Source organism: Lynx rufus, unplaced genomic scaffold (assembly GCF_022079265.1).
Source record: "Lynx rufus isolate CCGP_SWC_20201006 ecotype Redwood Valley unplaced genomic scaffold, mLynRuf1.p SCAF_22, whole genome shotgun sequence".
In the NCBI taxonomy this organism is placed as follows: domain Eukaryota; kingdom Metazoa; phylum Chordata; class Mammalia; order Carnivora; family Felidae; genus Lynx; species Lynx rufus.
The window spans coordinates 3,671,621-3,686,991 of record NW_025814837.1 but is presented as its reverse complement, the minus strand read 5'-3'; the positions used below and the strand labels follow the sequence as shown (position 1 = coordinate 3,686,991).

At 37.1% G+C, this 15,371-nt stretch overlaps 1 non-coding gene across 1 annotated transcript; it reads left to right on the top strand.

Annotated features, from left to right (window-relative positions):
* Positions 1–14,379: 14,379 nt before the first annotated feature.
* LOC124517662 (U6 spliceosomal RNA) lies at positions 14,380–14,483 on the top strand. The gene has a single exon (XR_006963526.1). It is a non-coding gene; the product is annotated as a U6 spliceosomal RNA (small nuclear RNA).
* Positions 14,484–15,371: the final 888 nt, after the last annotated feature.

Below are 15,371 nucleotides of genomic sequence, written 5' to 3'. Positions count from 1 at the left end.
ATTTGAAATAAAATGGATTGATTTCTATTTTCCTTATTATATATATATATATATATATATATATATATATATATATATATATAAACTATATGTCAGTATAATGGACTATCTGATATCCTCATTACTATGCCTTAACTACAACATCTTAAGAAATATATAACAACAAAAGTGTATGTTTTGAGCCAGAAACTGTGCATCAGGGTTTACACAGCTTAACTCATTCGATGTTCATAACTCTGTGTAGGTTCCATAATTTCTCACTTAAAAAAGATAAAGCCAAGAATAGGAGAGGTTCAAGAAACCTGGCATTACCTTTTGAGAGAGGTATGGACCCAGGCCCAGTAAAGAAGGAGACCAGGAATAAATGACAAAGAGAAGGAGATGCAACGGAGAGAAGGGAGAAAAGATCCTTAAGGTGGCATGTTTAAGGGAGAAATGAAATGAGACAGGTCAGAAGAGCTGATCTAATTATAGCTATTAATGAAAGTAATCAATGGCTAAACTCAAGAATTGGCATTTGAAAACAAAACAAAAACAAACCAACCAACAAACAAGGTCTGCAATGGAGAAAGGTCTTCTTCAGTCAGTGTTAAGGCACACCTTGTGTTAAAGTCATGACCTGAGGTTTGGTCTGCACAGTACAGTCCTCATCTCTCATGGTAAAGAGGAAACCCAAGTCAACTCTATGGATGTTTGTCTATGCTTCATCAGTATACACACATTTCTCAATACATGGATGCTAGGATTTCATCAAGTAGAGCCTGTGGTTCTGATGCTGGCAAACAGGGCTTGCTATCTTTCTTCATCCTCCCATCATTGACTTTTAATGGAGAAAATCATGTATATTAATAATTCACACTCTTTTCTGGTCCAATTGTGCCTATGTTCATAACAAAATTTTCAAAGACTACTCCTTTTATTTATCTTTTATCTCTTGGATCTTCTGCCTCCTAATATTCTGAATATTCTGAATATTTTTATGAAGAGTGGCTGCTTTAAATAATGCCCTTTTCTTAGGGGGCCTGGGTGGCTTAGTAGGTTACACATCCAACTCTTTGATTTTGGCTCAGGTCATAATCTCGTGGTCCACGAGGTTGAGCCCTGTGTTGGGCTTTGTGCTGCCTGCTGGGGTTTCTGTCTCTCCCTCTGTCTCTGCCTCTCTCCTGTTCATGCTCTCTCTCTGCCTTTCAAAATAAATAAATAAACATTTTAAAAAATTCCCTTTTCTTAATGAAATTCACCCAAGTAGTTTTTATTGCCTTGTGTCTTCCCATTTTCTTTCCTCTCTGGCGTATGGTCTACCTGGTATCCATAATTGCCATTTTACCTTGCTGTCATTTAACCCACAGTTCATTATTTGCTCTTTTTTTAAATGCATCTGTGTTAATTTCCTCAGAATGTCCTTATTGCCAGCTGGCCTGTTCCCTGCAGATTTCCTGTGGCAAAATGTCACACCTAAGCGCCTGCACCTTTGGTGATTTCTCCCAGCATTTGTTTAGACCCCATCAATCATTATCTCACAATAAACAACAGCTTTGCAAATGGAGAGCAAGGCTTGCCCAGTGATTGATGCTTCTGGATGCCTGTCTTTTCTCCTTGTGAGAATCACAAGGACCCCCTCCCTTTATTTGGAGGGGTCTGGCTGTACCTGCCATGGCTTATGGGAAAACAAGGCTAAACTGCCAATACCCGGCCTCTCTTTTTCTCTTACTGCATTTCCTTATCGGTTGTGACAATATGCCACAATTAATGATAGCAGAAATACCCATGTTTGATACCGCATGCATCACACTTAGGCGTGATGGATTAGCAATCAAGGAAATTAATTCTGCCATTACAAAGTAACATCTGAACTTTGAAGTTAGGCAATTGCATTGTATAAGGTTCAGTTATGAATTCAGCCATAAATATAACATTAGGCAAGCTTATTTAGGAGGAGAATAGTTTCAATATTGTTAGCCTTATAGTTTCCCGAGCAGTGGTTTGCAATTCTTTTCACTAACCTCTATTTCAGAGGGATATAAGGATTATCAGATTTCAAGGTCAGAAAGACATTCAATTATGCTGTGTATTTTTGACCAAGTAAATAATATTTCTGATAGACTGTTCATGATCTCAGGTTCTTCAAAAATCAGTCCTTTCTGGAATGAGTAGTTTAGCTTTGACAGAAGGAATCAGACTTATTGTAATGCGCTTCTCTTGGTTTGAGAACCTTTGGAATAACAGAAGTCAACCCCATTGCCTGTATTTCCTGCACTTTATCACCTTCACAGTTCTTCCATACACTTTTATGCCAAAAGTACAACTTTGGAAGATCTCCTTTAATTGCTTCACAGACTCCGTTCTCAAGTCTCCAGTATATGTTCACTTGGAGCCGATATGCACCAACCCTGAGATTACTGAGGCTGCCAGATCAACCCAAGTGTAGTAAAATACATTTTTTTAAAAAAAGCTAAACACTTTAAAATGCAGTAAATAATCAAGACACACAAAAATCTCACACTAAGTGCAGTAATATATCTCATAGGTAAATAATTTTATATTAACCCTCGGTTTACACTGACAGATTCCTACATCTATAGCCATTGTAGGCACAGACTCAACTAACATTGATGGGTCTATTAGTCCCACTGTTTATTTCATTTGAGCCTTTCTGCATGGGGTCAATGTGGTAAATAGCCATTTCACAGCTGTCTGCTGATCTGGTTTGGTCCACAGGTAGATTGTAGATTTGAGTCTCTAGAGACTCAAATGAGAAGCAAAATGTTCCTGCATAGGATGGAGAAAACCTTGGTGAGGGCATAGGAAGAAAAGAGGAAGTCAGTAAAAGTGTTGACATTTACCCTTTCCCACATCATCCACAAAGTGACTTCATCCACTGATCTCTAGTATCTTCTGCTTGCAAGAAGACACCACAGTTCTGATGAAAATACCAAACAAGCAGAAATCTATGAAATCTGCTAAATATCTCCTTCACTGATACCTTCAATATTTTGGAATTAATGTAGTAATATTCTGAATCAGGGATTCAGCTAAAGTATGTGATAAAAAAAGGACTTGCTCAGTATATTCATAGTCTAATTAAGTTCTGAGAAGAATGTCTGAAAAACTTCAGAGATTCATTTCCAAATGTTTTAGACACACCAATTTTCATTGTATTGGTTTGATTTATTAATTGTGAAATATTATTTATTCTTAAGGTGGTTTTCCTAGAATCTATACATGATAATACTATGTTAAATCTATTATTGAATGTGTCAGAAATGCTGCATTTCTCTAAAAACATTCTGATAATTACGCTTCACAATTTACACTGTCATTTCATCTAAGTAGTTTAAGTGAATGTGCTGCTTTCTAAATTATTTGAATTTTTGTTGTTTACATAGTTTCATTCCATTCAGTTAAACACGTATTTATTGGTGATTTTTTTATGCCAGTAACTGTGCTGGTTTCTAGGAATTAAGGGCAACAACAACTGGAGATGACTATTTTTATCATGCCTAGTATATTGCAAAATGGATTCATGGATCTTAGTTGAGCCCATGCTCACAATGGCTATCATAGTCAGAGAATGTGCTTATCAGCCTCATTTGAGTAAACTGAAGTCTGGAATCCAGTAGCCTCTACCCAGTGTATTTTCCAATTGAACTGCTATATTTTTCACTTTTTACATTCGTTGTAAGGGCCACAAAATCAAAATGGGTGCCCTGCAGACAATGAGTCATTGAAAATTTATCAGACAAAGGAAGATCTATACCACATGCCAAAAATTCAAGAGAGTTTTCTATAAAGTTTAAGCTCACATGTCAGTAATTCCTTAACAACTACTTCCCTGACCCTTTTCCTGTGAGCTTGAGTTTTAAAGAATACTTAAAAATATGTTTCAAATGAGAGTAACCAAATTTTGCATTTCTTTAAGATGTAAGCTATTCCAGAAATTAGACATATAGATTCTTCTGTAGTGTGTTTCTTATTTTTGTGTTCATCCATTTTTAACTACTTGAAGTCCCATTGTAAATTGAAAACCTAGTATCAAATAAGTAATATTTGAGGACAAAAGTAAGGTAAAGAACTGAAAAATATGTGTAAGTCTTGTTTCCTGATCGCTCAATCATGTGACCATGATTATACTGTCATGTTCTTCACAGTTATTTGATCAAGATGGTGATGAAGAAGGAAGGAGCGTGTTTCAGTGCATTTACAAAATGCAATTTTTATTCCCTAGAGTGACGACAGCATGATTTATGTCCATGGAGTTAGGTGAAGTTCTGGATGTTAGTTTCAGATAGTGATATGCTTCCTTAAAAACTCGCGTGGAATCACTCTCCACATACAGAGTGTATTGTCCAGACCATGAAAGAATCCTGCTGTGGTAATACCAACTCTGCAGGATTATTTACCTGTCAAAAAACATATTCTTTTAAATTATTTTATTTTGGCTTATAATAATTGCACACTGTAAGTAGGGTGTGTGTGTGTGGGGGGGGGTGAGTGTATGTATACATAAGCTTAAAATAAGTAAGATGTTTAAGTTCTTCATTATGCCTTGCCTTTTTCCTCAAAAACCAAATTTAAATTCATTGTAAATATATGGTACAATCATTAATTAATTAAATTAGCCCCCCCCTTTTTGAAACACAAACCAGGTATCTTTTGTATTAAGAGATATTACTGAAAGGAAGAATTAGGTGTCCATTAAGCATCAAGTTTATTGATCGTTTGTTGTACCATGACATAGGAGGAGAAGAGAAGCATTGTAAAGGTCGACTTAAAATGAATCAAGATAATAGTAAGACGAAGATGACTAATGGGGAACCTTAAATTCCCAGGAGATCCTTCACTCCTTCTCCCTTCCCCTGTGCCCATCCAATATTTTTATTTCACCTTTCTGTCCCAGGACTGCTCTAGAGAGCCCCTGACTCTCCTTCATACACTGTCTTCAGACTGTAAATCTACTATTTCTTTTTCTTTAAAAAAAAATTTTTTTAATGTTTATATATTTTTGAGACAGAGACAGAATGCAAGTGGGTTAGAGGCAGAGAGAGAGGGAGACACAGAAGCAGAAGCAGGCTCCAGGCTCTGAGCTGTCAGCACAGAGCCTGACACAAGGCTGAAACTCACGAGCTGTGAGATCATGACCTGAGCCAAAGTCGAACGCTCAACTGACTGAGCCACCCAGGCGCCCCTATTTTTCTTTTTCCCTTCTTTTTTTCCTCAACTTGTCTGTCTCTTGCTCCTCATAACATGTTATCCAAGGGCAGGCCTGGAACCTTCATCAGATGCTGTTCAATCCCCTTTGGGCAGAGTCTTAGGCTGTTTAAGGAAACAGCTGACCAGAATGACGAAAATTTTCAGCAAGTCACAAAAGAGATGAAGGTAATATGATAGAGGAGGCTTCTTTTCCTCCCTAGGTAATGTAATATGAACCAATTAAAAAGATACTTAGCATTCTCCTAATTATAGTATATATTGGTGGTTAAGTATAGGTTCCAGTATCACACTACTTGAGTTCAAATCTAGACTAAATCTTGAGATTCGTGTTCAAATCTCCACTTACTATCCATATGACATTAGGCAAGTTATTTAACATCTATGCCTCAATTCCCTTAGGTGCAAAATGTAGGTACCATTGGTACCCACTTTATAGGGACATTATAGGATTCAATTTCTCTCTATATAAAGGGCTTACTTAGAACAGTGCCTGATGTAAGTGCAAAGTGCAGATGGGGTTTACTGGTATTAGTGAACGAATTAAATATTATCATCCCCCCAAAATGCTAATGATAGGTATTAAATTGCTTGCATGTGATGAAAAACTAGGAAGTGTTAGAGTCAGCATGTGAACTCAGGCTGTCTTTAGAAACTGCAATCTTTTTATGATGATTTTAACCATTTGAAGACAATACTTCACTCTATATGGAGAAGGCCTAATGTTATACCTAACAAACTGAGGTTATTTTGAAAATAGCCTCATGACCAGAAGATACACAAGATATTCAGGGACAGGGAAGGATATTCATGCCAGCATCCCTCCATTTACATTCTTTTTAATTTTTTTTTTGTAATTTTTTTTAACATTTATTTATTTTTGAGAGACAGAGCATGAGTAGGGGAGGGGCAGACAGAGAAAGAGACACAGAATCTGAAGCAGGCTCCAGGCTCTGAACTGTCAGCACAGAGCTGGACGCGGGGCTCGAGCCTATGAACTGTGAGATCATAACCTGAGCCGAAGTCAGATGCTTAACTGAATGAGCCACCCTAGCTCCCTTCCCTCCATTTACATTCTGTAGAGAGTTGTCTTCATCTTTGCTAACATGAGTTCAATTCTTTTTTCTAAAGTGTAGGCAAAAGGCATAATTCTTTTTACATCACCAGCTTCATAAGATGCCCAAAACTGGTAGATGGTGTGCAGAGATTACTTTTACAGTAATCTTGTCTCATGTGAATATAAACCCATTCCTATAAATAAACAGAAAAAGAAAAAATTCCCTGACAACACAAATTAGTTGTCATAAAAACCCCACCATAGTAGTCAGGTACTTGGACTTTTCTTTTAACACCTAACAACTTCAGTTTAACATAGTGCACTTGATTATCTGCTTATTCATAACAGAGCATAAGAGACAGAGGTTTTGTTTGAATCGGGCAGACTGGCATTTGCAAGAAATTATAGTTAAGAACAATAAAGTGTTATGCAAAAAAATCATACTAAAGATAAAGTGTATATTTCCAGATAGCACAGAAATAATCCTACTGGTGATTTATCAAGGGATGGTTAAATGATGTTTAGCATTTTCTGTGATCACACAGCTTAGAAAGATCTCCATCACACTGTACAGAAATAAGCTTATTTTTGACTTGTGAAACTAGAGTCTGGTTATCTGGAAAATACCCGTGCCTTTATAATGCCAGATAAATTAAATGATAATTTAATATATTCTGTATAGAACACAGATGTTCTATGGTGATCATTAAGCATATACATTTTCTTGTTAAACTGAATACTCATTCAAATAGAGATTGAAATTTCACAAAGAGGCTATTCACAAGAAACATTGGTCACTCTTGATAATATGCATCATAATTAGTTTTATAGATATTACACTTAATGTTCAGAGTACAGAAGGAACATACCAGAAATCTGGAGGCCTACAGATATTCCATCCAGTACAGAAAATAACTTCTGAAATTGTATTCCATTCTTCTGCTTCCTTAGCTCATAATTTGGTTCTGATTGAGAAGGAAAAAAAATCTCCGAAGATTCAGAGGTTCAAATCATATTAGCACTCAAAAGTTTGGATGTGTCTTCAAATCTCCTGGGCCTGAAAATGTTGGCTGGAAAAGCCATGAAAAACACTGTTTCCTCACAGTGTTTCTGGCAGTTCGACTCCTGCTCCTGGCTGGAAGTTCAAGTGCAGAGACGCATGAAATTGAACAATGATAATAATAAAAACTTTTCTGAAACCATTTTGAAGCTGCAAAAAGTGGGACTTTAGGTCTATCTAATCTGGGGAAATGGCTCAGGTACAATTTTATAGTCAAATGGGTTCATCTTCTTTGCTACTTTCTCATTTGGTTCCCATTGCATGATAATTTTACCCCTTTATTAAGGAGTTCAGACTTCAGCACCACCGAACTGATACCTGCTAATTATTTAGAGTCTGATTAGTTCATTTGTTGGCTAGCAAGACCCCTTTGTTCTGTCCTTTTTTTCCATGAGCAATATGAATTTCAACTCAATGAATCTTGCTTTTCTGTCACACCTGTGCTTGAATATGCTGTGAGAGATCTTGGGTGAAGTACAATGAATTCGGGAGATTATCTCCACATTTCATTATTTCTAGACCTTCTCCTTGACAGTGGGGAACACAACATTAGAACCTATACCCAAACACTCCCTTGTGCCGTTGTCATTTCTGGAGAGAGAATCTCTAGGTTTAAAAAAAAAAAAAGGCAGATACTTCCATAGTAAAATGTTCATGTGAATCTTAAAAGACTTTCTCTAACACAGGAGTGTGTAAAAAGGAAAATGGATTTAAGCTTATTTGTCCCCTTTTCAACGTGGTTTCTTTCTCACCTTCTTAAAAGGTCTAAGTATTATTTCTAGGATATGAAAAGCAAGTTCTCTTGGATGAACAGTAAAGGTGAATGAATGAGTTGTCAAAAATCACAATCTCATGAAAAAGATGTTTATGATAATATAAACAGGTGTTAAGACTTACCTCTTTTTTACTCTTTTCAACAAAGAAGGGGACACTCCTTTGAAGCAAATTCTTAATCACCAACGTAACCAAGAGATTCCCTGGAGACATCTTGGTGAGGAGCCTCTCAATTATGCCTGATACATGATATAAATTGGTACAGATGGGAAGTGATGGACAAAGAATATATTTATTCATTTAAATATCTATGATTAATGAAGGAGTTATTAAAAGACTTGACACTATTTTCCAAAGTCAATATGCATTCATTCATTCACAGGGCAATATGGTCAGGCTCATAAAAGGTTCATATTTTTTTTTGAATCTGCAAAATATTGAAAACCCTTTAATAATTTGCACATGGCATTTTGTGTGGTCATATAAATGCCCTGTTCATTTTTCCTTCCAGACATACTCATTTAGTCAAGGATTATTTTTACACAGACGGATTATGGTGATTAGAAGTTTCCAAAGGAGTTTGCATTCACAATAAATACTGATGATTTTAGCCTACTGAGAGGTTGTTTATAGCAGTTTGTTTTTTTAGCTCAAGTCCATAAGTCTAGCTTTAGAAGCAGTAGGGCCGATAAACCACAAAAGAACTATTTTATGGGTGATCCAGTAATTCAAATTACTAGAAAAAAAAGACAAAAGTAAAGAATTTTAAGAAATGACCAGTATTGACTGGTTCATATGGTGGGTGGCATTTGCCTTCATCTGTGGGGTAATTGGACCAGGGGACTACGGATCCATAGCAATACAAGGCTTTCCTTACAAGAGAGTTAATGCACCATCAATCAGCTAGTAGGAATAGTTTCTGTGTTGCAGCCTAAGTATGTTTTCATTCAGCTCATTTGCACTTCAAAGCTGAAGTCGATAATTCAGGCCCAAGTAGGTGCAATTTGGACCATTTCCCTTTTGTAGCATATGAACACAAGCTGAGAAAATCTCTAAATTCATTTGCACGGGACATTACTGGCCAGAGTTGGCAAAGCAGAGACGCGGCTAGTTTCCTATAGGTAAGTATTATCGCCATGAATAAATCCTTTGAGAGTGAAGGTCTTCAGATAAACATAGTTTTCTCTCTATTGGTGATCAATGGTTTTATTACATAACACGTAAGGATACTCTGTTTTACAACAGATCTTGGGATCTTATCTTCAGCAAAACACTTGTGTGGTGAATTAACAAGCACAACCAGTCATCTTCATGGATTAAGAAACATTTGGTGAATGGGGAGGAAGGAAAATGTGATGGGAGAGGTGAGTTCTGTCTAGGTTTGCGACAAAGTGGCTAGATTATTATCAGAAAGTACAAGTACCAGAAAGGTGGTGGGAAAAAGGAAGTTACAACTTTTTTTGTTCAAATAGAATTTAATAAAAACTCTCAATGACCATAGTAGTACCATGTAATATCTACAGAATGTTGTGTTTCTGGTACTTTGTTCTTTGCTGTTTATTATATTCCAGTCTCTACTGAAACATGCTAAGCACTTGATTTGTGTACTAAGACTCTCACAGTCTTAGTGAATCTCAGAGTGATGTTACAAAGTCGGTTCTGCCATCATTTTGTCTCTATATTCCTGTTACAGCCAACTCACTCACTAGGTTACGGGATTTCACAGGCCTTGTTTTATGGGCTACTCATGGGAGTCCTATGAGAGATGATCACATTTAAATGATTGGTTCAATCCTTTGAACTATGGTTGTTTATTGTTTGAACTATTTTTAAACCAGCACTTACTGAGTGCTTCCTTTGTGCCCAACCATGTAAAACACTTTGCATACATGACACAACCTCATTGAATCATCACAATATCCTTATGGGTTGTGCACTAGCATTGTGCCCATTTCACAGATGAAAGAGTTGGGGGCAGAGAGAGAGAGACACTAGGGGATTTGTTTAAAGTTAAGACACTTGCCCAGATTTTTCTGGCTGAGCAAAGATCTTAAACCAGATTTACTGATTCCAAGTTAGAGCTTTTATATTATACATACTGTAGTTTATGCCTGTGACACAGGGTAATCCTTGTGATATTTGGAATGCACACCAATGTGTTCTTTACAGAGGATAGAAGCATTTTCAAGAGGGATAACTCAACTTGCAGGGATAGCTTCCTGGCTTCTCATATTCTCCCTCTCCTGGCCTTTTGCCACTTATTCATTCCATCTTTCTGTGCATTCATTGCCCAGTATTCATCTTTGTTTAAATCAGATTGTTTGCTCATTGCTCCTTGAATACCTGTGCCCATCTTAACATACCATGTGTTCCTTTGCCTGAATGCCACCTATTTTATTCTCCCATCATTGGATACTAAGACTGAGATTTTTCTGGGGACATCCCCCCGCTGCCGCTGGAAATCACTGCTCCTACATGAGCTCCCTTCCCTTAGTTTCATGTAAATTCACAATTAATTACATTTTGTCTGTTATCGCCTTTTTTTCAGTCATCTTGAAACATTTTCAATAAATCTTTCCAAAATATCATACTTATATCTATAATAATATTTTTCACACCATAAAGGGAATGATTATTTATAATCTTTATTGAGTGCTAGACTTCTGCCTTTGTATTATGCTAGGGTCTTCTCAAAAATTGCCTTGCAACTATTCTGTGAAGTACGTGTTATTGTGACCATTCTATAGGACGAAAATTGAGGCTTTAAGAGATGAATGAATTGTCTAAGGCAATGCTAGTGGCACAGCCAGGACCCATGAGTTTTTGTCCCCAAACCCTGTGTTTCTCTCCCAATACAGTGACTATTGCCCTCAGAGTGATGTGTATATATATAAATATATATATATATATTTTCATTCGTCATGTTAGTAGTTCATTTAACAACTTGCAAAACTATTCTAGTAAAAAAAAAGAGTCTAGAAAGGTCTAGAATGAATATCTGCAGATAATATCAGGCACACTGGCCTGATTTGGGTGGGCAGGTAACCTTTCTTTGGATCCTTCTAATCACAGTCTCAAGAGTAGAAATATGTGCATCAGGGCAGGCTGTGCTCCAGGTATCCTTCCTGTTTGGCAACCTCACTTCTCTAGAGGTTGTTTGAACAGTAATTACGCCCTGTGTTCCTGCAAAAATAAGATATTTTAAGCAGAGATTTCCACAATGACTCTTTTTAAATTTGCATGCTTCCCTTTGTTTCAAAATTACTGCCATCATCTAATGAAGAGAAATAGGTTAAATTAATCAAAGGAAAATTTTATACTGAATATAAAAAAATCTGCTAATAGGGAGATCCATTAGACTTTATTAGAAGCCCCATTGATTGAGTCATTTAAAAGAAGACTGACTATCCCCTGAGATGATTCTGAAACTACCCCAGGCCAAGGGAGACGGGAGCAGATGGAACCCACACAGGCCCCTCAGTCTCTAATGGGGGTGATTTTTTCCGAATTCCCTCATTTTGCCTTCTTGTCAACAAATCCTGCCATCATTTCACTCACATCTTTGCAACATTTTTCCAGAGCTGTTAACAGAAATCATCTCACAGAGAGTGGGAAAGAATGTCATTTTGTCATTTTCTTGGGGGAGTGGATCAGAAGAACAGGCGGTCTCTGCTTCCTAAGGCTTTCATGATGAAAACAGAAGAGGAGAGTGAGGCCTGCCAGCTTGTGGGGTATAAGAAACAACTTTACTTGGCATCACTGTGTGGAAATAGTAACTGGAAACTCTGCAGTCAGCCTCTCTCTTTATTAACTAGGAGGAAGGACAATTTGGGACCACAACACACCCCAAACTTGCTGGCACTAATGAGCTGCATGAACTTAATCATTACGTTATATCTGAAAAGTAAGAGAGACCTTAATGATCATCAGGTATAACCTCCTTCTTAATGCAGGAACTCCTTTTAATTACAGAATTCCTATGAGATGGCCATTGGAAGCTCATTATTTCATTGAACTCTCTATCCCATGGTTAGTGGTTTCATTTGTTAAGAAAGGCACCCTTTTATTGATCTAGGACATTTTTTCATTAGTATTTGCTTTCCCATTTGGAATAATAGGAATAATGTGTGATAAAAAACAGTAATAATGATAATTATGATGATGGTGATGCTGGTGGCTCACAGAATTTTCTCTTATATACGAGGCATGTAATAACATTGCATGTGTTTATGTTATTATTTATTATCACAAACATTTTATAATATAGGCATTAATATTTGCTCCCATTTTACAGAAGAAGGAATCAAAACCTAGAGTGCTGGAGTGACGTGGCTGAAAGTCACACTACTGATAAATGGAGAGTTGGAATTTGCACCAAGTGTGCGAGATCTCAGAACCCAAGCTCTTAGGCACTCTGCATACCAGACACACAAACAACTTCTAGCTCTTCATTTTACACATTATCTTCTTATTCTTTCTTTTTTTCTGGGCTGCACGTCTCTGCTTCCTTAAGAACTCCTTATGACTTTTAGTCACCACATGATCATAGCTGATTGTATTTTATAGGTTTCTAGATTTCTTCCCTAATATATGGAATTTTGAGCTGGAAATAATACTGAAATGTTTGAAAAATGCAGCATATAGAAGATTCTATGGCCACCCTTCACCACTTTTCCAAATCAAGTTTCTCCATCTGCAAAAGTTTTTAAAATAAACATAATTGACTTCAGAAGAATACCAAAGTACAAAACTTAAAGAAGTTAGAAAATATTTACAACTGAGAAGACCCCATTTTCAGACCAGAAGGATTCTTTTTATTTCTCTGAAATATCCCATTTTCTCTGTAATACTGACTATAAAACTTACTTTAGGGGCACCTTGGTGGCTCAGTCAGTTAAGCGTTTGACTCTTGATTTTGGCTCAGGTCATGATCTCATCGTTTGTGAAATTGAGCCCCGTGTTGGGCTCTACACTGACAGCACAGAGCTTTATTGGGATTCTCTTTCTCCCTCTCTCTCTGCTTTTCCTCTGCTTCTCTCTCTCTCTCTCTCTCTCTCTCTCTCTCTCTCTCTCACGCACACACACACACACACACACACACACATATAAATAAGTAAATAAACTTTATTTAAAAAGAACACTTAGTTTAAATGATTTCGTGCTTGATTTGAGGACATGGAACTACATCTTCCTCCATCATCTGAAATTTGGGATGAATGTGCTTTCACCTCGGCTGCCTCAGCTGCCGCACATGGGGAGTACATCACTCATGTAAGAACTCCAGGACAAACTTCTGGCCAAGGTAATGTTGCTAACAGAACTCAGACTTTCCGATTAGTCAGGAGGAGAAATGAGAAGTTGTTTGGACTGGCTTTGGGTGGTTAAGGAAAATTAAAGAGCAGGAGAGGATAGACGTAATCCCCACAGCTGTAGTGATAGTTGGGGCCACTGCAAAAGTTCCTGGCTGCTGATACCTTTGCCTGGAACTCTGGAGAAAGTTCTGATGCTGGTGTGGAAATTGTGCTGAACAAGAACTGGTCTTTGAGAAAATTCCTAGGGTGTGTATAAATAAGCTAGTATGCTTTCAAGGAACTCATACACATTCCAGGCAAGTAGCAAAGCCAGTGCCCAAAGAAGCAGATAGACCTTGTTAAAAGAGGGAAATAGTAGTAAAAGTAGAAGTTATAGTAATAAAATATTATGTAAAATAGAACAATGTCAGTAATATAAAGAGTCAAACGTGGAAATGAGAAGAGAGAAGGCTTTTGTAGTTAGGCCATTGCTATGCCTTTCCACATCCTTTTCTATGTGACTTAATGATGTTCATGGCAAAAGGGTCTTCAACAAAGTGTCTTTGGAGAGATAACCTATTCCAATGAAAAGTAGACACTATTAAAATGTCAGGATTTCTGGGTTACAGTTCTGGTCAGTAAGTAGTACTGTTGTTTGAGGTACTTTTTATTATTAGATTATTATACGTAAAGATTAAAAACCAACAACAGCAATGCAGAATGCCGTAAAACCATACCTCTCCCTTGCTCTACCTCTCCAATTACCTAGTCCTTGTTCTTGTTATTTTTTAAAATGCTGCTTCTTATGGAGGTTACATCCTAGCTATAAGCAACGTGCTGGTATGACTTTTTCTTGATTTATGAAACATAGGCATTATCATTTCCTGTCTATTGAAGATGAACATTTAGCTCACTTATATAACCCCAACATCCCCTCCTCTACTCAACCCTTAGTTAATATTTTAGTTTTCCAGTTGGTTAAATCTTTAGTACTTGTTTCAACAGCATATATGCTAAAATTGGAATGATACAGAGATTAGCATGGCTCCTGCTCAGGGACGACATGCAAATTAATGAGGCATTGTATATTTTTATGGAATATTGTTCAGCCTTAAAAAAGATTGCACTTCTAACACATACTATAACATGAAATACCCTTGAAGACATATGCCAAGTGAAATAAGCCAGAGATAAAAGGACAAATATTATATGATTCTACTTACATGAGATACCTAAAGTAATCATATCATAGAGACACAAAGTAGAATGTTTAGGCATTAATATCAGGGGCTGGGGAGAGGGGGCAATAGGAGTTCTAGTTTAATGGGTATAGAATTTTAGTTGGGGAAGATGAAAAAATTCTGGAGATGAATAGTGGTGATGGTTATGCAACAATGTGAATGTACTTAATACCACTGGACTGTATACACTTAAAAATTCTTAAAATGGTAAATTTTGTTATGTATGTTTTAGCACAGTAAAATGTATAAATATATCTCATATTTAACTTTTCTTTTAAAAATTATTTTATTTTATGTTATTTTATGTTATTTTATTTGAGAGAGAGGGAGCATAAAGTGTGGGAGAGAGAGGGAAAAAGAGAGAGAATCTTAAGCAGGCTCTGTGTTCAACACAGTGCTCAATCCTGTGACCCTGGCATCATGACCTGAGCCGAAATCAAGTCAGACATTCAACAGACTGAGCCACCCAGGCACCCAACTTTTCTTATCTTTTGACTTTCGTATAAAATTATTATGTTTCTCCACATCTCAGCCTTCACCCTCATTGTACTAGAATAACTTCATATACAAACTATTCATAAAAGTATGTAGAAGCAGGGGTGCCTCAGTGGCTCAGTCGATTAAGCATCCGACTTCGGCTCAGGTCATGATCTTGTGGTCCGTGAGTTTGAGCCCTGCGTCAGGCACTGTGCTGACAGCCCAGAACCCAGAGCCTGCTTCAGATTTCTGTGTGTGTGTGT